The sequence below is a fragment of the Mauremys mutica genome, chromosome 11 (assembly GCF_020497125.1).
Source record: "Mauremys mutica isolate MM-2020 ecotype Southern chromosome 11, ASM2049712v1, whole genome shotgun sequence".
NCBI lineage: Eukaryota > Metazoa > Chordata > Testudines > Geoemydidae > Mauremys > Mauremys mutica.
Window position 1 is genome coordinate 59,757,331 of NC_059082.1, and position 22,539 is coordinate 59,779,869.

A 22,539-nucleotide genomic window follows, 5' to 3' on the forward strand; every position below is an offset into this window, starting at 1 on the left:
CATATTCTTGCTGATGTGACCACAGGAAGAGCTATCTGGGAGGAATGAGTTTCTTATATGGCCCATTGTGAGAGCTAAGTTTCCTTTATGAGCCATCACTATATAGCAGTCTGGCCTTAATGTAAATTTTATCCAGTGGGTGTTACCCATAAATACAACACATGTATAAAATAACTGTACTAAGCCCATATTCTTAACTTCAGCTACATGTATATAAACAGGGTAATCATACTTAACAAATCATAACTTTTCCATTGACATCTTACATGACATAAATGATCTGGAAAAAGGGGCAAAATTTGCAGATGATGCAAAATTACTAAAGATAAGACCCAGGCAGACGGCGAAGAGCTACAAAAGGATCTCTCAAAACTGGGTAACTGGGCAACAAAATGGCAGATGAAATTTAATGTTGATAAATGCAAAGTAATGCACATTGGAAAGCGTAATCCCAACTATACATATAAAATAATGGGATCTAAATTAGCTGTTACCACTCAAGAAAGAGATCTTGAAGTCATTGTGGATAGTTCCCTGAAAATATCCACTCAATGCACAGCTGCAGTCAAAAAAGCAAATTATGAAGGGGATAGAAAATAGGACAGAAAATATCACGTTGCCTTTATATAAATCCATGGTATGCCCACATCTTGAATACTGTGTACAGATGTGGTCGCCCCATAGCAAAAAAGATATATTGGAATTGGAAAAGGTTCAGAAAAGGGCAATGAATATTATTAGTGGAATGGAACAGCTTCCATTTGAGGAGAGATTAATAAGACTGGGACTTTTCAGCTTGGAAAAGAGATGGCAAACGGGAGATATGATTGAGGTCTATAAAATCATGACTGGTGTAGAGAAAGTAGATAAGGAAGTGTTGTTTACTACTTCTCATAACACAAGAACTAGGGGTCACCAAATGAAATTAGTAGCCAGCAGGTTTAAAACAAATAACAGGAAGTATTTCTTCAAACAACACACAGTCAACCTGTCGAACTCCTTGCCAGAGGATGTTGTGAAGGCCAAGGCTATAACTGGGTTCAAAAAAGAACTAAATAAATTCAGGGAGGATAGGTCCATCAATGGCTATTAGCCAGGATGGGCAGGAATGGTGTCCCTAGCCTCTGTTTGCCAGAAGCTGGGAATGAGCGACAGGGGATGGATCACTTGATGATTATCTGTTCTGTTCATTCTCTCTGGGGCACCTGGCACTGGTCACTGTCGGAAGACAGGATATTGGGCTAAACAGACCTTTGGTCTGACCCAGTAGGGCCATTCTTATGTTCTTACTTTGTACAAGATTATTGCAATTGTATAACAGTGATAATATCAATGACATAAATGGTCATATTCAAGCATACCGCATCACATTGCATTAGGAAGATTGCATTGCCACTGTTTGTGCTGGATCTATCCCATAGAATGTCAGTCTGGAATTTTTCACCGGCACTAAATTTACAGACCTAATAAAAACATTTTTCTAAAGATAAAGATACAACTAAAAATCTCAGCAAGGATCATGCAAATGAATCCATCTCCTCAATATCATTTTCTGACTTCTTGCAAACATCAGCAGTACAGTGTAGGTCTTTATAATGTGATAAATCAGGCGACGCAGCAGAGGCCTTACTGAAGGAGTGGCAACTTTTTTGAGCTCCTCTGGAGACTAATTGATGAAAGACTTTAAATTTGATAATCTCAACAGGCGGATTTAGATGTCATCTAGAAAATAACACGTTGTATATCCTTTCCTACAAAATATTTATTTAGCAGGAGTTGTTACTGTGAGCAACTGAGATAATCTGTCCCTCTAAGTATATAATTATGAGTTTTCCAGATTTAATCTTAAATATCTGCATATCACTGTGAAGTCCAAGATTATTTCAGATTTCTTCTGGGAGTTCATACTTCAGTCTATGTACACATTAATCCACAGGGCAGATTTAGCAAGGAGATGACTTCTTAGCTGTAAATCCCCTGTGCAAAAGAGAGCGAGACAAAACAAAGGACTAAAGCAACTTTGCAATATCAAGCTGGCACACAGTGCTGATAAACTGTTGACATTGGCACAGCTCTGCTGTTTAGCTTTCAACAGTGCTAAAGTTTTGCTGCTACCACTGGGAAAACTAATAATATAACAAATGAAACTATTGTTCGGTTTCATTAAAAAGAAATCTGATAAGATGGGTAGAATTCAATTAGCCAATCTCAATAGAGTTCCTACTTGTTGGTGCAAAAGGAATATTATCTCTAACAGAAAAGTCCCAGATAATTTTGGCTAGACCAAGCATCCATTCAGTATGAATCTTGTTTGCAGACAGTGGAACAACTAATGTTAGCATTAGTGGGTCAGCAATTTTTTCCCCCCTCCACAACGGCTCTACAGCCAATACTGGCAATTATGCTGGATAGATCAATGTGATAAACTGATGGATCTTGATCGCTCTTGGCAAGATGGACTGGCCTTCCCTCCAATGAGGCTGATATTCCACTACTAATGCTTCTGTCAAGTAAACATTCCCTCGAACGCTGACAAGATGAATCTGTGCGGTATCCAAAAGCAGACGTGGTTTACTGTGGAAAGAAAACAGATTTTTAAGAATGAAATGCCAATTATATAATATAGACTTCCTTTTTTTGCCTGTGGAAATAAATGCCAGATAATGGAATGCCAGCTATTTTAGTGATAGCTGTAATTGACGTTAATGAAACAAACTGCAACAAAGGTGTGACATGGAGCAATGGTAGATGGGCATGTTGCTCACTGAAATGATGCAACTTTGTATATGGCTCTGTTGCAGCAGAGCATTTCAGATTCTGCCCGCACTGGTACCTGTAAATCTACATTAGCATCAGGTGGGCTTGCACATGTGTCAGGACAAGTGCAATCTGCCTTACAATATCGCTATTACTGATGATGATGCATGAGCTGGAGAAAATCCAGTTTCACTGCTAGAATCCAGGCTGAGTTTGTGTGGATGACAGTTAAACTACCCCATCTATTTCTTTGAAAGATAAACGTGTGATACTGTGTGGGGCCCAGTGAACATAGACACCCTCCCTCCCCCCCCCCCCCGTGCCATTTTTATAAAGTCCTCCTCTAGGGCTGAACAGCATGTGAAATACAAATACATTGTTAGAGTCTAATGTAACTGTTCCTCTTTTTGATCCATCTCATCACTTACATTTTCTTTCTTTAATCTACATGTGTTTTGCTTCCTCTATTTATAAATATTTGTGAAGCTTTGTGACACGTTGCTCTATGTTAATTCACCATAAATGTCTGTGTATAAACTGAAAACTGAGTGTTAAAGTTCCATTATAAGTTTTGGGTGATTTAGCTTATTGACCATTTAGTATTTCATGTTCAATTATGGTAAAATTAAGAGTTTGGGAAACAGAGGTGAATGTTGGGGCTGTAGAAAAGCTTTATAAAGTCAGGAGGACCTTGGTAGACGGGAAAGAAGGTGCTTCAAAGAACCTATGTGTCACCAACTGAGCCATGGGCCAGAAACTGCCTGAGTGAAGAGCAAGACTGTAAAGAAGACAGAACAAGGTCTCACGGATACTCAGTCTGTGTTACTGAGAGACTGCACAGCTATTCATAAGAAGAGTATTAGGCAAGGTTTGGTTAGCCTATATCAATAACATATTTTATAAAAGGATCTGATATTACAACATCCCTGTGCAGATCAATATTATTACGTTAATATTACAGAAAGGGAAATTGAAGCATAAGAGAGTGTACAAAGCAGCTCTACTCTAAAAAAATTCCTTTTGGAAAATTTCTATGGGATTTAATGAAAAATACACACCTGTCTGTAGATGTTTATGTAATTTCTATAGAACTCAATTGGTTTTATCCATATAAAATTAGGGTGATTCTGTCCAAATGGCACCATGGGTTCTATGTTTATTGTACTTCTATATCAAGTTTGCTCATTTCTTTTCTTTTCTTTTTTTTTTAAACCAAACTGCCAGCCCTGCATACTCAGTCAAAGCTCAGAGAGTCAAGCTAGGTTCTTAGACCCAGATCCATACAGGCACTTTGATGCCTAAATAAGGGGTTTAGGGACCTAACTCCCAGTTTTAGGCTCCACCATGATCTGCAAAACTCCCATCTAAGGGGAAGGTAGGACCCACCTATCTTGCATATGGGGTCTGAGCCAATAGTCCTGCTCAGAGGCTGACCCATTCAAATTCTGAAAGGAGGAGATGCCACTTTTAGTGTAGGGGGTAGAGCACTCACCTGGGATGTGTGCTGTAAGAGAGGTGCCTAACTCATTCTTACAAAAAATGACTTAGGCACCAAAGCCATCTGACTCTAGTAGAGGGGTTCCTGGTTGTGAATCACTAGCAGAAATAGCTGCCTCCCTGCAGTCTGGATTTAGACAGTACTTAACTTGATGAGAGGGGTTGAGTTTAGGACACACCCCTTGTGTTGGTATCTCCCACTGGCTAGTTCAGGTGACTTCCCGCCTAGCAGGCTGAGTTTTGGAGATCACATTCTGAAGTGCCTAACTCAGGCTTTGTGGATTGCAGTGTTGTTCCTGTGATTTTTCTAAGGTGCCTAAAAGTTAAGCATTGTAACACTCAGCATCACAATGCCTAAGTCCCTTTAAGGATCAGGCCCTTTCCTTCTTACACATCAGTAGCAATGCAAAAGAGACTGCAAGCCAATTTTTGAGCTGGGTGACAGCTGAGCAACCCTAGTGCCTGTAGATTATTCTCTCATTTGCATCTAGGAAACCCTATTGGCCTCTACCTGCACAAGTGTTGGCATAAATAAGCCCACAATTTCTTTATTAGAGGTAGTGATGGTTAAGCCAGAAATAAATTAGCTTGATTTTCAGAGTGTAGGTGTGTTTACAGGAATCCAGTGCAAGAATCCTGACTCCCAATTCCTGGCTTTAATTGTTCAGACAAAACTGATTACACTTGGGTTTTGTTTTTATATTGTATATAAAATTATGTGTTTATTTTTAGAATAGGGAACCTAGGCAATTGGTTTATAACCTGGGCCAATTATCTCCTTGTTGCTTTCAAAAAGATAAACAGTTAGTGTCTGTAGTAAAGTAAAAAGACACTTTCCTTGGATTTCTTAGGATTTCTGAATGGTCATCATACAGCCTGGTTCTCCACTGCCTTGTGAAGTGATTTACCCCTGGGGAAATTGATTATAAAATGCTATCAGATCAGAATGGTAGTCCCATACTCCCACTTCACATTCATGTCAATAACTATGCAAGACAGTGGTGAAATCCAATCCTACATCTCTAACTAATGTGCAAATACATCAATGCAACCTGAAGCAAAATTTTATATTATTAAAGCCCATTGTAATGGAGGGTATCTACTGTATCTACTATTTAGCAGTATGAATATTAAGATAATCTCAGGTGAAGAGGGACTAGGGTGTCTATAGAATATGAGGGTTAGAAGAGACCTTAAGAGGTCATCTACTCAAACCCCCTGCTCAAAGCAGGGCTAATCCCCAGACAGATTTTTGTCCTAGAGTTCTAACTGGCCCCTTTAAGGATTGAACTCATAACCCTGTGTTTAGCAGGCTAATGCACAAACCACTGAGCTATTCCTCTTTGCCTGCTAGTGCACTACAGACACTGTAATAAGCCCACATAATGGGGGAAGGGGACTTGGGCATTGAAGGGAGGCTAAAAGAATGCTGAGATGTTACAAATTAGCAGATTTCACCTAAGACTAGGATTAAGGAAAAAAACCTTAACTACATATCATGTAACAATAATCTACTGCTAAGAGAGGGAATACTTTTCTTGATGACTTTCTTGTTCCAAGAGCAGGATTGATAAATTATAGGATTTTTCCCAGCATGCCTTTCTCCTGGTGGCCCTTTAAATTTGGCACAGTCAAGTTGCTGCAGCCCTAAAGTGGCCATTTTGTAATGCTCTCCTGCTTGTTGCATCTGTTTCTTCTCTGTAAGTACCTCTCACGTTTTCCTTTGTTAGTCTTAGGGAGGTGGTACATACACCTGCCACAGAATCAGATTTGTTATTTAAAATAAGTTGTAAAACAATATAGTATCTACATGGACAGAAAGAACTACTTAAAATACTTTTGCAATGCATGAGGAAATGTATCCTTATGCAATAGTAATGTAATCCTCCTGACAGTACATAAGGGAATGGATTCCTTTCATGCAGAGTGCATAGGTGCTGGAACTATGTGTGCTGCTGCACTCCCTGGCTTGAAGTGGTTTCCATCATATACAGGGTTTACAGTTTGGTTCAATGGCTCTCAGCACCTCTGCTATACAAAATTTTCCAGCACCCCTGGCAGAATGTATGGTAAAGCCAATAGATATATTTTTTAAAATGATGCATGTGGTCTTGTGTTTCAACTTTGTTTTGTGTAGTGTTTCTTGTACAAACTGTATCTTGAAAAGTATTGCAAATTTAAATACAGTCATATTGAAAGAAGCATTAGCTGAGGGAGATGCAAAGGAAGGGAGAAAAGAGAAACTTTCAGATTAGATTTGGAGAGAGAGAGGCAGCGAGTTTGAGGGTAGCTGGTTTGGATGTCAGGCAGTGCAGAGGGAAAGGCTCTTGCACTGACATTGGTGATATTATGTGGATAGGCAAGCTTTAGAAATATGGAGGTAGTAGCAGGAGTGGCAGGTTATATGGGCTCAAGGTGCTCGAGCACTAGGAATATGCAAGGCTGAGGGCTGTGCTCCACCAATATTTGGAGCCCTCCTCCGCCTCGGAGCTTCCCTGCCTGAAAGAAAACAGCCGGTGCCTCTCTCCCTTGCTTGTGCTGCTTCTGCCTAAGGCTATAGAGATCAGCGGCCAGCAGCCTCTTGGAGCACCGGGGGAGGGGAAGAGGGAGAGAGGAGGGGGGTGGGGGAGGCACACGTGCTTGGGAGCTCTCTCCCCCTGGCACCCACATGAAGAAAATGCCAAGGGGACTTCCGGCCAGGAGATGGACATTTGGGGTGGACTTCACTTACCTGAGCAGCTGCTGGGGCTTCGTGAGGTTTGACCCTGTGATCCACCCCCTCCCCCCGCAGCCCCCACTCCTGCCCAATGCTGGGCAAGGGGCAGCCCCATCCCCAGTGAGACAAGGGTGAGGGGCAGCAGGCTGCAGCAGGGGAGGAAGGAAGCCACATGTGCTGGCAGTTTCACCCCCACCCCCCACTCCCCAGCACCCACCCACCACAGGGGAGATGGAGGAGGGGAGCTTCCTAGACCTGAGCAGCTGGGGCTTGGGTGAATTTTGTGACATCCTACCCCCCCACCCCAGCCACCACCCTGCAGTCCCCACTCCTGCCCCATGCTGGGCAAGGGGCAGTCCCATCCCCAGTGAGGCTATGATGAGGGGCAGCAGCAGAGGAGGCCACACATGATGGCAAACCCCCCCACCCCCGGTACCCACCATAGGGGAGGCGAGTGGGCTTTCTGGACCTGAGAGAGTCCCTAGGAGCATGTGCAGTGACTGTGGTTCAGAGTGAGTGTGCTGGGGGGGGGGGAGTGGGGAGAGGAGGGGTCCCTCCCCTGGAGCTTGCTGCTGCCAGTAAGGGGTGGGGGGGAGTCCTCTCTGGCCCTAGCCCTGGGGAAGACTGTCTGCATCCCAAGCTCCTTATCTCCAGCCCTGCCCCACCCCAGAGCCTGCACCTCCAGCATCCCAATCCTGAGCACCCTCCTGCACTGTGAACCCCTCATCCCCAGCCCCACCCCAGAGCCCTCACTTGAGGGGAAAAACGTGCAACTTAAATTTGGTGGTCAGTTTGGAGTATCATTGTGTTTAGCACAATACTTGATTATTTTACACCCTTTAAAGTATACAGGTGTTACAAAGTGGGAATGTTCTTAATGTTTTCTCTAAATACAGTGTGGGTGTCTCAGTTTCCCCTATGCATTTCTCAAGGATCTAGATGGTGGGATAAGGGGGTGTGATTGTTGTAGAGCCCTAGAGTGCCAGTGTGATGCTGTCTGCACAGAGAATGGCCGAAACCCTGTCTCCGGGCAACTGATGGCCTGGGCCACTCTCCTGCAAGGTGCCAACTGAAGGTGTTGGAGAACAAAGAGATCAGGTGGCCTCCTAATGCCTGGAAAAGAGACAAAAGCCAGAGGAGAGAGTGTCAGTGCCTGCGTGGACTTCCGGGAAGCGCATGGTGTGGAAGGGGATGCTGGGATGCTTTGAAACTACTCCATACAAAGCCAGTCAGGACTCTGGGGGAGCCTCCTCTCTCTGAGCAGACTGTCTCCAGGGCAAGAAGCTTACACCTTCCTGGCTCTGACCTCGGAGCATTCAGCATGCCCTTCCACACTGTGCGCTTTCCGCAGCGAGTGTGCCCAGGCAGGTCCTGGGGCAACCAGAGGTCCCTGCACCCCAACTCTGCAGTCAGACGTGACTCTCAGCCAGCCGGGAAAACAGAGGGTTTATTAGATGACAGGATCACAGTCTAAAACAGAACTTGTAGGTACAGAAAACAGGACCACTCAGTCAGGTCCATCTTGGAGGGTGGGGAGCCTAGACCCAAGTTCTGGGCCTCTCCCCATTTTCCCAGCCAGCTCCAAACTGACACTCCCTCCTCTAGCCTTTGTGTCTCTTCTGGACAAGGAGGCCACCTGATCTCTTTGTCCCCAACACCTTCAATTGGCACCTTGCAGGGGAAACTGAGACACTCACACAATATTCAGAGAAAACATTAAGAACATTCCCACTTTGTCACAACAGGTACAACAAAATATAATACTGTATATTGAAGCAGGCAAGTGCTGCTTCTGACTTTCCACTTTTAATTGACCCTTGTAATCTTGTGCTGATGCCTTGTAGCTTCATTTTATATCGGCTTATAGGGCAGGAGTGGGGATGGGGAGGGCACCACCAAAAATTATACAAACCTGCTGCCTATGGGTAGTAGGACAGGGGACACAAACAGAGATATGTGAGGTAAACTGGAGTAAGTATGTGGAGAGTTTTAAACCTAAGTTGGGTCCAAATCTTGCAATTGGCTCCATACAGGCTAACTCCTATTGAAGTCAATGGGTGCCATGCATGTGCAGCCGTGTGTCAGGTAGTTGTAGGAACATGGGATAAGGCTTTAGAAGTGTTAGTTCTTACATAGATTCATAGTCCTAGCTGGCTGAATCATGGAGTGAGTAACATTTTAACATACGCTGTTTGGTTTAGTGGTGGTGAGAAATGCTATTTAAAATGCGACATGAAATTTGAAAACAAATTACAGCATTATAGAACAATACCTAATTCTTACATAGCACTTTTCATCTGTAGTTCACAAAGTACTTTTCAAAGAGGTGGGTATCATCTCCATTTTGCCGATGGGGAAACTAAGGCACACAGCAGAGAAGTGACTGCCCAAAGTCACTCAGCCAACTAGTGTCAGAGCCAAGAATTGAACCCAGATTTCCTGAGTTACAGTCCAGTTCCTAACCTCTAGGATACTGCCTATCCATAATGCTGCTAAACAGTATATCCCTTAAAAATTTTGAAGGCATTTCTTTTTCACAAGGAAGTTTGGTATGATCTAGGCTTAGGCTGTTTGGATACTCTGCCCAGGGAAATAAAATGTCAGTTTAAAACTAAAAGCAAACCCAATTAAATATCACTGAATTTAACAAAACAAAAAACCCTCAAAACCAAACAAACAAGCAAACAAACAAACAAAAAAACCCATGTAAACTTGCAGCACCTCTGGTTCCATAAATGTTGATGATACTTTCAAAGAACTTCCACTGTAATCCTTTGTTTTGATACAATAGAGTAAAATTGGTATTCAAATCAGTGGCTAGAAGCACATCCTAATATATGTATTATTAATTAGATAGTTCAAATTAAATTTTACAGCTATATAATGAATGAAATGATGAAAACAGGGAAATGTACTGAACGAGTGTTTATCTGACCTTGTTTCTGTGACTCAAGCTACTGATCATATGATAGTGGGAATAATTTGTGAGTAAGATGACTAGGATTTATCTGAGTTTGTGTAATAAGCCATTGTGCCTCAAGAATCTGAAAAAAATCATTACTTTACTGTAAAATACACACATTTCTGATGACTGTTTGTAAGTATCTGCAATATGATATTCATTGACCTGGGCCACCGTGTGCTAAGAACTGTACAAATATAGAGTTCCTGCCTCAAAGGTCTTACATGATGGGCCAGGAATTTTCAGTAACCTGCCATTATTTCTCTGCTTTTCTCTGTATGTGACTTGTAAAATGACATTAAATATTCTTCTAAGAGGCACGATGTGATTTACTTAATGTTTGTAAAGTAGTTTGACATCTTCAGATGAAAAGGTTCTGTACAATTTCCAAGTATTCATATTTCAGATCACCAGGCAACTTCTCAATAGTTCAGTGGAAACTGTTCAAGTCTTTAAACACACACACACACACACACACGCGCGCGCACTACATGATGGGAATAATACAAATACAATTTAGGGTCTTATTCTTAAAGGCATCTTTCTGAAGAACTCCAGTTCTTTTATTTAACTAGAACTACAGTTTTAAAAATGGCCCTGGTTCAGTTTACAACTGTAAACAGTTTTGGAAGTGGCACATTGGATGTAAATTGGTCAGAAAATAGGGGCGAGCAGTAAAGTGGTGTAACTTGAATCAAATGTGGGTATGTGAAGCGAGTGTAATGTACATACCAGTGGGGGCAATGTAGCAGGAAAAGTATGTTTTGGGAGAGCACAAAGTCGTCCTGGTTCAAAGGCAAAATACAGGGCATTAAAAAGTATTCAAAGCAAGAGAGTATCAATTTAAACATGTCATAAGCTTATATATAGACTGATTCTTTAAACACGTAAGGTAGCTTGTTTTCATAGAATCATCGAAGATTAGGGTTGGAAGAGACCTCGAGGTCATCTTGTCCAACCCCCTGCTCAAAGTAGGACCAAGCCCAACTAAATCATCCCCGCCAGGGCTTTGTCAAGCGGGGCCTTAAAAACTGATAAGGATGGAGATTCCACCGCCTTCCTAGGTAACCCATTCCAGTGCTTCACCACCTTCCTAGTGAAATAGTTTTTTTAATATCCAACCTAGACCTCCCTCACTGCAACTTGAGACCATTGCTCCTTGTTCTGCCACCACTGAGAACAGCCTAGCTCCATCCTCTTTGGGTAGTTGAAGGTTGCTATCAAATCCCCCCTCACTCTTCTTTTCCAGAGACTGACTAAGCCCAGTTCCCTCAGCCTCTCCTCATAAATCATGTGTCCCAGACCCCTAATCATTTTTGTTGCCCTCTGCTGGACTCTCTCCAATTTGTCCACAACCTTTCTGTAGTGGAGGGCCCAAAACTGGATGCAATACTCCAGATGTGGCCTCACCTGTGCCAAATAGAGGGGAATAATCACTTCCCTCGATCTGCTGGCAATGCTCCTACTAATGCATCCCAATATGCCGTTATCTTGCAGAACTGCTGCTTAGCCAGTTGGTCCCCAGCCTGTACCAGTGCATGGGATTCTTCTGTCCTAAGTGCAGGACTCTGCACTTGTCCTTGTTGAACCTCATCAGATTTCTTTTAGCCCAATCCTCCAATTTGTCTAGGTCATGCTAGACCCTATCCCTACCCTCCGTTGTAGCTACCTCTGCCCCCACAGCTTAGTGTTATCTGTGAACTTGCTGAGGATGCAATTCATCCCATCATCCAGATGATACCGGCTGCCAACTATACATAGAACCCTTGATCACTATCTACCTTATAATCCATTCATGCAATCCATACTCAGCTTTTTCCACATCATCTGTCACTAGGTTTCCTCTCCCATTTAGTAAGGGTCCCACACTTTCCCTGACCACCTTCTTGTTGCTAACATACCTGTAGAAACCCTTCTTGTTACCCTTCACATCCCTTATTAGCTGCAACTCCAATTGTCCTTTGGACTTCCTGATTACACCCCTGCATGCTCGAGTAATATCTTTATACTCCTCCCTAGTCAACTGTCCATGTTTCCATTTCTTGTAAGCTTCCTTTTTGTGTTTAAGCTCACCAAAGATGTCACTGTTAAGTAGGGTTACCATATTTGAACATTCAAAAAAGAGGACACTCTAGGGGGGGTGTCAGCCCTGCCCACAGTCCACCCCTGCTCCTCCCACGCTCCACCCCCACTCTGCCCCAGGTCCCCACTCGGCCCCACCACCACACCCCATCCTCACTCCCTGGCCCGCCGCTGGCTTTCTGCCTCCCTCCTCAGTCCCCCACCCACTGCTCGCCTCCTGCCACTCACCTCCTCAATCCCCTGCCAGAAACCCCCATGCCTGCCCTGAGAACCCTCGCCTGCTGCTGGCTTGCCACTTCTTGCCTCCTCACCCCCGCCCACCCACCTGCTGCTGACTTCCTCGCTGTTCGCCTCTTCAACCCCCGCTGCCCACCACTCACCCCCCCGCTCACCTACTCACCCCTCACCTACTCAACCCCCACTGCTCACCGCTTTCCTCTTCACCCCACCCTGCTCGCCTACTCACCCCTCCTGCCACAGGTCCCTCTGGCTCCTAGGATCAGGGGCAGCCGAGGGGTCTCCATGTGCTGCGTCCGCCACAAGCACGAGCTCCATGGCTCCCATTGGCTGGGAAAAGCACCAATGGGAGCTGCCAGAGCTGCAGAGTGGGGCTTGCAGGCACTGGTAGCATGCAGAGAGCCCTCCGCCCCTCCCACCCCCGACCTGACCCTAAGAGCCAGAGGGACCTGCCGGAGGGCGAGGTGGGGAGTCCCAGTGGTGCTTACCTGTGGCAGCTCCTGGGGAGCATCTGGCAGGTCCCTCTGGTTCCTAGGGTCGGGTCAGGTCGGGCGGGGGGAAGGCTCTCTGCCCGCTGCCGGTGCCTGCAAGCCCCGCCACCACAGCTCCGATTGGACAGGAGGGAGCCGGTGCAGCATGTGGAGATCCCCTCCACCTCTGTGCCTAGGGGCCTCCCACACTGCAGGCTCCTGCCCACGGGTCAGTGCCAGGAGCTGCCCCAGGAAGCACCGCCAGCCTCAGGACTTTGGACTTAGGGTTACCATATGTCTGTATTTTCCCAGACATGTCCGGCTTTTTAGTTCTTAAATTGCCGTCCGGGAGGAATTTTTAAATATCTAAAAATGGTAACCCTACTGTTAAGCCAAGCTGATCGCCTGCCATATTTGCTATTCTTTCTGCACATGGAGATGGTTTGTTCCTGTGCCCTTAGTAAGGCTTTTTTAAAATACAGCCAGCTCTCCTGGACTCCTTTTCCCCTCATATTAGCCTCACAGGAGGTCCTGACCATCAGCTCCCTGAGGGAGACAAAGTCTGCTTTTCTGAAGTCCAGAGTCTGTATTCTGCTGCTCTCCTTTCTTCCTTTTGTCAGGATCCTGAACTCAACCATCTCATGGTCACTGCTGCCCAGGTTGCCTTCCACTTCCCCTGCCAATTCTTCCCTGTTTGTGAGCAGCAGGTCAAGAGGAGCTCGGCCCCTAGTTGGTTCCTCCAGCACTTGCACCAGGAGGTTGTCCCCAACACTCTCCAAAAACTTCCTGGATTTTCTGTGCACTGATGTATTGCTCTTCTAGCAGATGTCAGTGTAATTGAAGTCCCCCATGAGAACCAGGGCCTGTGATCTGGAAACTACTGTTAGTTGTCCGAAGAAAGCCTCGTCTACCTCATCCTCCTGGTCTACTGGTCTATAGCAGATGCCCACCATGACATCACCCTTGTTGCGCTTGTCTCTAAACTTAACGCAAAGACTCTCAACAGGCTTTTTTCCATTTTCATACTGGAGTTCTGAGCACTCATATTGCTCCTTTACACACAGTGCAACTCCTTCATCTTTTCTCCCCTGCCTGTCCTTCCTGAACAGTTTATACTCATCCATGACAGTGCTCCAGTCATGTGAGTTACCCCACCAAGTCTCTGTTATTCTGATCACATCATAGTTCCTTGACTGTGCCAGGACTTCCAATTCTTCCTGCTTGTTTTCCAGGCTTCTTGCGTTCGTGTACGGGCACCTAAGATAACTAGCCGATAGCCCTGCTTTCTCGGTATGAATCAGAAGGCCTCCCCTGTTGCACCCTTGTCCTTGTGTTTCCTCCTGGTATCCCACTTTTACCTCAGGGCTTAGGTCTCCATCTCCCGGTGAACCTACTTTAAAGCCCTCCTCACTAGGTTAGCAAGCCTGCCTGCGAAGATGCTCTTCCCTCTCTTTGTTAGGTGGATCCCATCTCTTCCTAGAAATCTTTCTTCCTGGAACAACATCCCGTGGTCAAAAACTCCAAAGCCCTCTCTCCGACACCACCTGTGTAACCCCACATTTACTTCCACAATTTGATGGTCCCTATCTGGACCTTTTCCTTCAACAGGAAGGATGGATGAGAACACAACTTGCGCCTCAAACTCCTTTATTCTTTTTCCCAGAGCCACATAGTCTGCAGTGACCTGCTCAAGGTCATTCTTGGCAGTATCATTGGTGCCCACATGGAGAAGTAGGAAGGGGTAACAGTCTGAGGGCTTAATCAGTCTTGGCAGACAGTCTATCACATCCTGAATTCTAGCTCCAGGCAAGCAGCACACTTTTCGAGTTTCCTGGTCTGGACGGCAGATGGATGACTCTGTCCCTCTTAGGAGGAGGGAGTCCCTGACCACCACCACCCGTTTCATCCTCTTGGGAGTGGTGGTCGTGGACCCCCATCCCTAGAACAATGCATCCCATACTTTCTGGTCAATGGTGTCTCCTTCTGATCCCTTCCCTCAGATTACTCTTCCTAACCATTCTCCACCATAGTACCCATGCAGAGAGTCTGAAAACTGTTTCATACCTCCTGCAACACTACTCTATTTGTGTGGAAAATGAATGGAACTTACACGCCTTGATGCAAGTTACACCACTTTACCACCTACAACCACTTATTTCCTTGTTCTGATCATTTTCTTTTGTCCTTATCACCAGTGAACTTGGCCCATAGACTCTTCGGATATGTCTACAGTGCAATGAAACACCTGCATCTGGCCCGTGCCAGCTGACTCTGGCTGTGGGACTGTAAAAATGCAGCATTGATGTTTGGGCTCAGGCTAGAGCCCACGACTCGGGAGGGTCCCAGAGTCTGAGCTCCAGACCAACCCTGAATGTCTACACTGAAATCGTATAGCCCCACAGCCCAAGCCCCACAAGCCTGAGTCAGCTGACAAGCCAGCTGCACATGTTTTATGGCAGTGTAGACATACCCATAGGGATATGTCCCCCACTGTTATAGTTCAAGGCCCCTTTACTTTTTTAATCAGGGACTAGGAAGGAGTTGCTAAACAAGGGGAACTGTATAGTACTGATGCCATTTGATAATTAGTGTCCTGATGGAGCTAAATCCTAACAGTCTCAGCTGGGAGCTGCAAGATATCTAGTGGTTCCCTATCTTTGTCCCTTATTGTGTCTTTTTCATGTCTTATTTTTTTTATGCAGCTACATGACTGTAGAGGCTTTTGGAAATCATGTCCACATTCACAGAAAATTGAAAATTCAAAGGTTGATAGAAACTGCTCTCTCAGCTTACTTCTGAATCTCAGGAAAACCTAACTGCTGTTAAATAATGCTTTGTACTCTATAAGATGTAACATCTTTTTGATAGGGAACAGGAGAAAGCTCCCATTGGTGCACAACTGGTACAACATTACTGAGCTAGCAAAATTAATACACTAATATCCTGGCCTAGCCCTCAGCATATGTCATCTCATGGAATCTGTAGTCCAAGTAACCATTTTAATTCCTGTGCTATCTGTAATGTATGCTGAGACTGAGCCTTTACGCTGGATTTCCTTTCTGAGATGATAGATTTAAAGATGCAGAAAAACTTCCCACCAGCTGGTGATTAGTAGGTATGAAAGTACATTTCCTTCCAGGAATAACTATTTCTTGTAATCTCTGGTGATGTGTTTTTTAGGGGTGGTTAACATTAACAGGCAAATGAGAATTAGCACCTTGGCTAGCTGGGGTGCTATTGCTCACTGGGCTAAATTCAGACCTGGTGAAAGCAGAGTCCACTCCATTGAAAAGGATAGAGGAAAGCATTAACTGGAAGAGGAAAATCTCAGTCTTGCATGGTGTTCATATCAGCATCACTGCCAAAGCGTAATGTCTGATATTTTGCAATAGCCTGTCCTCCACAAAATGTACTCCAGCATTGTATACGCTTCTCATTGTTACTGAGTGAACTGTGCCTTAGAGCCCTTTTTGTTTTTCTTGAGTACACCCCTCTGGTGACAGGTCTGGCTACCTGCACCTCATTTTCCATGGCCCCTATGCAGTCCTACCACTCTGACAGGCAGTAGCTATGTCGTTGGAAGAAACCATCCTATCACCATAGCGCTGTCTATACCGGGAGTTACATGGGTATAACTGAGTTGCTCGGGAGGTGAGGGGGATTTTCCACACCCCTGTGCAGATACGACTAGTACCTGCTGATACTGGGGGAGGGGGGACAATTTAAACGGGGGTATGTGACCGTTCCACATGTTGCCTCTGGGAGAAGCCTTCCAGCCCCACCTCCCTGGCTAGGGCAGCCAATCCCCTGGCTCCTGCAGGGCTGGGGCCCAGAAGCAGGAAATATGTGCCTCTGGGCCAGCCCCAGTGCGGGAGGCTCAAAACAACACAGTTTCTCCCTGGAGCCCCCATGCCCTCACGGACATAGGAGGAGGGGCATAAGTAATGCCTCTAACTCAGGATGAGCAGAGGGAATCTGTTCCCGGTGCTGTCCCCAGTGGATCTCCCCCCCACATCTTGCACCAGGCCACGTTATGTCCTTCAAAGTTACCTATGGGGAGCCTCTGTCCTTTTCCTGCTACACCTCCCCCTTGGCATGTTTTCAGCTCACTTGACCCCTACTCTCTGGCCGCCAGGCCCAGGTGGGGAGCAGAGGAGGAGGGACCTGTCGGTGGATGGTGGCCACTCTGGGTCGCTGCCTCTAAACAGTGTGGCAGTTGCCTGTGAGAGATCCCAGTTGGGAAGACAGCGGTGGCCTGCTTCCTGCCCTGGTCTAGCAGCCAGGCTCGGGTTGGGAGCGAAGGGAACAGGCGGCTGCTTCTCCCCAGCTGAGATCGCGCAGGCAGCATCTTATACAGAGGCAGCGTGCGACCCAGTACAGCCACCCTTCTCTGCACCACTGTATTGCCTTTAGTTCTGTGTGGAAGTCTAGGCTTCCTTTGGGGCTTGGGCCTCCTTTTCTCTTCGTTTTCCTGCAAAACAATTTCCCCAGCAGAATGCTTTTCTTAAGCATTTGTGAAGACTTGAAACTTAAGCATTCCATAGACATCAGCATGTACTCAACACTTCATAAGCATGTGCGCAGACCAATTATTTAAATGAGGAAATGCTCAATAAGCAGTTATGCAGATAATGTCAGCAGTTCAAGCACTGCTTAGTGGGGAACTACTGCGGCTTCAGTGTTTGCTGTCCTAGAATTAAAGTCTTTCTGCTGAAGGATCGTCATCACATGAAAAACTCCTCCCCCCCCGCAACCTCCAAACAAATTAACTTCTCTTGACTCCCTTTCCAATTTCCTCTATATAGCACCTCTGACATTCCTTCCCTTTGCCACATACACACATCACAAGAAAGGTATCCTAGACACTGGCTCTGTAGGTCAAGTTGTAAACAATTCTTTAAGCTCTCGTGGTTCCTAGTTCAATCCCTGGTGTGTTGGCTGAGGGAAAACAGAAGAGTCAAATGAAAAGAATAAGTGGGAATAAATTTCCTGTTCTGGATTTTGAGAACACTGAGTTCAAAGGGGCTCTCAGTTTGGAAATATCAATAATGTTCCCCAAAGTTCATGCCCAATTAACAGTTTCTTATAATGTGTATTTTTAATGTTGTTTTCTCCTGTGATCAGCGTGCGTGGGGATGTGTGTGTGTCTGTGTGTGTGTGCGCATGCTGCACAAACAGGTCCCAAGAAGATCAGTCGCAGATGTGTCACTCAGGCAGAATTCCTTGTCCTCTGCTTGCAGTCACAGCCAGAGCAGTAGAAGCAGCATGCTGTATTATTTAGTCAAGGGAATGAGGATGCCCTTCCCTACCCACACCTCTGCTCAGCTCCCTCACTGTTTTCTGGCTCCAAATTAGTGTCTGGAAAGTGAGGTCTCCCTCCCACTCTGATTGGCTGGTTCTGGCTCCTCAGTTCAGTGCCAGGATTTGTGTAGTAAAGGAAGTCTGATGCTACCTGTCTTCCTGGAGGGGTCCTGGTTGTAATGGAAATAGGAACATCTTTCCCCACTATGCTCCTGTATTCCCTGGATCTGCAAAAACATCAAGAGATGCCTTTAGGCTCCATTACAACTGCTGACTCTACTGTTTATAAGGAGGTGATTCAGATAGTGTGTGATGCTCCTGTTGCAGCACTTGCCTCCCAGCTCTATGGAGAGGCAAGGGGGAAAGGAGAACTGTCTGCCTGACCTTGCGGTTCCATCTCCCTTTTGCAGCTCTCAGTGGGTACAGGAAGGCGCACTCTCCCCAGTTTAATGCAGAACTCCAGGGAAGCATGGACCTCTACCCAAGTGCTCCTTTTCCTGGCTCCATTCACTGGTGGCACCATCTCCCACCTCCCTGACACCTGAGGGAGTCTTGCTGGGAATGGGAATACAACTGCCTGGCTATGCCCTCACTGGCTTTTGCAGAAGCTGTGAATGTCTCATTTACCTTATGCATCCCCATACCTGTGAAATGGAAGTAGCACCACTGTTGTAAATGTTTCAGCTAAATGCTCCCTCCAGAGCAGCGCATGTGAGTGTTATGTTGTCCTGCTAGTGCATGAGACTGGTACATGAAACTGTCAGGCCAGAAGTAAAACTGACAAGGCCACAAAGCACTGTCAGGTGCACAGTATTCCTCTTTCAGTGCTTAGTTTCTCATCTAAAGTCTCATCTACTTGTGAACATGGTAGTTTAAAAAAAAAACCCAATCCATTGATTTATAATACAGTAACTCCTCACTTAAAGTCATCCCAGTTAACATTGTTTCATTATTAGGTTGCTGATCTATTACCGAACATACTCGTTTAAAGTCGCGCAATGTTCCATTATAAGGTTGTTTGGCTTGCCCTGCTCCGCCCGCCTGGCACCCCTGCCAGGGAGTGGGGTTGGGACTCCGGGGCTTGCCCTGTTCCATCCGCCCAGTGTTCCAGCCACAGAGTGGGGTCAGGGCACGGGGGCTTCCCCTGTTCCACCCACCAGGCGTTCCAGGAGCGGGGTCGGGGTGCAGGGACTTGCCCATTTCTGCCCACCCAGCATTCCAGCTGGGGAGCTGGCAAGCGCCTGACCCAGCTCCCTGGCAAGAGCGCTGGGCAGGTGAGCGGGGCAAGCCCCTGCACCCTGACCCCACTACATCCCTGCCTCAACCAAGCTTCACAATCATCATTGGTGAGTATCGTATTAAATTGTTTACAATTATTTAAAACTTATACTGCATATGTATATAATGTCTTTTGTCTGGCAAAATTTTTTTCCCTGGAACCTAACCTAACCCCCACTATTTACATTAATTCTTATAGGGCATTTTTCAGGAACATAACATAATGTTAAGCAAGGAGTTACTGTATCAAGTTGACAGCATTCCTTTAATATTTAGCATTCACCCTGTACTTTGCATATTCAGAGCTGTGTACAAACAGTGCACTTCTTAGCAGACAAAGAGTAGATTAAGGAAAAACAGAACAAGAGAGGGGAAAAAAGTCTCTGTGGCAGAGCACTGTCTCTCTCTCTCCCCCCCCTCTGCATTGCTCTCCCTCACAAAGTGGAAGCTGCTCCTGAAGAATCAAATTCTTAGACAATGTAAAGGTGGAGAACCCAGAAAGCTTAATCACAGCAGTTGCATAGCTACATGCACCACAGTTCGGTTTCTTAGTGTTCATCACAAAGAGCCAAATTTAGACATGCTATGAGTCATTGTCTCCAAGAGTCAGACCTGCATACATTACATTACAATTTTAGCTTCAGTTACAGGTATAACTCCACTGTTACAGTGGGAGTTACACCTGGACAAGTGAGGCCAGAATTGGGCCCTACATCTGAAATTTGCACTTTTTATCGCAAATGGGATCCTCAGTTGTATGTGCCACTTCTATTAATTTTAGCGGTGTGGAAAGCCAGTGCAGAATCCAGCCCTAATGACATAGTGGTGGCAGTTGTAGAAACCTGGTGGAAAACAGAAATGTAACTCAACTGTTTCTCTTTGACTGCTTCGCTTCACTAGAATGTACTGTCATCTCTCACACACTATTCATCTGTTTAAAATATTTTGTAAAGGCCTGAATATGTATTCTGCAGTTGCAGTGGTACCATGGCAGTATCCTTGGTTGCCTTAGTGCTAGCTATGTGGCCATACGAATGATGAACCCTTTTTTAGCTGAATGCATTGCTTATGGTACAGGTATCTGTAGGTCCCAATTTGATTCATTTTACCTTATTGCACCACAGATTAAATCATGTCATTTCTATCTGTGGTTACATATGGTTGATTTGTGGGATGTGTCTAACTGGTGAAAACATAAGATTGATTATGATACCATTGCTGAAAGTGTAATGATAACTTCTTATGGCTTTCAGCTCCATCACTGTACTTGTCATGCTGTTCTGAAAAGAAAGTCAGTTTGGGATCCAGCGTAACACATGCCATGTTATTTTACAGAGGGGAAAAAGCAGGGAAAGAAGCAGTATGCAAAGGAACCAAGAAAAGAAATCCTGATTTCTTCACTGTCTCTTTCTGTAATATAAAAATTGTCGAAGTACTTACTCAGATATTTCATAACACCATGCAGAGGAATACATTTCCTAGATACAGTGGTGACTGGTGCTCCAAAAATGCCTAAAATAGAGTAAACTGAAATCTGAAATTTGGACTTATAATTCAACATTAAAGAAGACTCTTTTTCATGCTGCCTTAAATTAATTCTGAGTCATGATAAGTAAATTCCCACGATGGGGAGGTGAAGGCTGAGTAAAGTCATAAATGAAAGTATTGTAGTTGCCTGTGGCTAATCTTCCTTGCGTTCAGATACGTATTGGACGACATTTTCAAAAGTAGCCAGTGATTTTGGATACCCAACTTAAGGCCCCAAAATAAATGGTCAATTCTAAAAATATTGACTATCCTTTGTACAAGTTGTTGTTTATTTTACAGTAGCTCACAGAGTCCCCAGCTGAGACTGGGTCCCCATTGTGCAAAGTGCTGCACACACACACGAGATAATCTCTGCAATTAAGAGCTCACAATCTAAGTAGACAAGACCAGGGTGGGAAGGGAAATAGCAACACAGAGAAGTGAAGTGACTTGGCCAAGGTCACAGAGAAGTTCAGTGGCAGATCTAGGAATAGAACTCAAGTCTCTTGTCTCTTAGCACTGTGCCTTGTTCATTAAATCACACTGGATCACTTGATGTGACACACAGCCACATCTTGTGACAAGTTTCATTTACAAGGCACCTTTGACTGCCTCACCTCCACTCTGCCCATTAATATCTATCTCCTCGAAACTTCTCCCTCCCACTTTTTTCCTCAAACTGACGAAGAAATGTTTGCTCTTTCCTGTTTGTCAAATGTGGAATTTTCCAATGATAGGAAGCACAGGACAGACAGTGCTCAGTCCTGGACTAAAGAGTAGCTTAAGATCAGATATTGCAGAACCTGAGAGAACTTAGAATTGAATGCTTTATACCACTGGAGAAGCCAGGAGTCTCCCTCTCCAGTGGAAAAAGATTTAATTTACTATGGAATTACTTCAATAGGAGAGACTGAAAACAACCTGCCCCAGAATACCCAACAAGCCAGGGGATAGTGCGCTCTCCTTATGAGGGAGGATACTCAAATTTAAGTCCCTTCTCTACATCAGCCAGAAAAGGAAATTGAACTCTCATTCTGGGTTAAAAGTTATAAGATGAATGGCAGGACCACCACTACCTCCTCCTCCAGCATTATTTGTAGGGGGCCTAATCTGCTAAACACCTACCGGATTGGGCCCTGAAGGCAAGCTAGGCAGGGGAATGCCTAGTTGTGAGCTGGGATTCAGAACTGGGGTGGTGTATGCAGTGCCTGCTCACTCGTATGTTTTTAGGTGCCATGGGGACTTTATCAGAGGAAATTTGGGTTCTGTGGGAACTTAGATGCCTACAGAGTTAGATGGCAGTTTTTGAGGAGCTAAGGATTTGGAAGCTCTAGATTTTGAATTTAGGCACGCAAATCCTCTTGAGGATCAGATCTATTCCTGAGATATCTAAATGACCTGCCCTATGCTTTGAAATAATTGTAAGCGCAAAACCACATTGACAATTATCTGTGTCTGCAGTTTGTGGGTCCTAAAAATCAATGCCATTGTTTTAAAAAAACAACTAATTCTACAAGTTCTGAATGGACTCAATAGGAAAATGACATTGGTTCTTTTTAAAAAGTCTGGGGTGGCAATTTACATATGAAGTTAGAAGTTGTTGTGGTTTAGAAATGGTTTCTAATGTCTCTCTCTCATTTTTTTAAAAAGGTTTTTATAAACAGTTTTCCTTCTCTTGACAATATTGCATTAGTGTGTTAAGTAGGATTGAT

General features: G+C 44.9%; 1 long non-coding RNA gene across 1 annotated transcript; it reads right to left on the reverse strand.

Moving 5' to 3' along the window:
- Positions 1–1,814: 1,814 nt before the first annotated feature.
- On the reverse strand, positions 1,815–20,812 carry LOC123344032. Its single transcript, XR_006572445.1, has 3 exons — positions 20,741–20,812; positions 18,174–18,249; positions 1,815–2,574 (listed from the first exon to the last, which is right to left on the reverse strand). It is a non-coding gene; the product is annotated as an uncharacterized LOC123344032 (long non-coding RNA).
- Between the last annotated feature and the right edge of the window lie 1,727 nt (positions 20,813–22,539).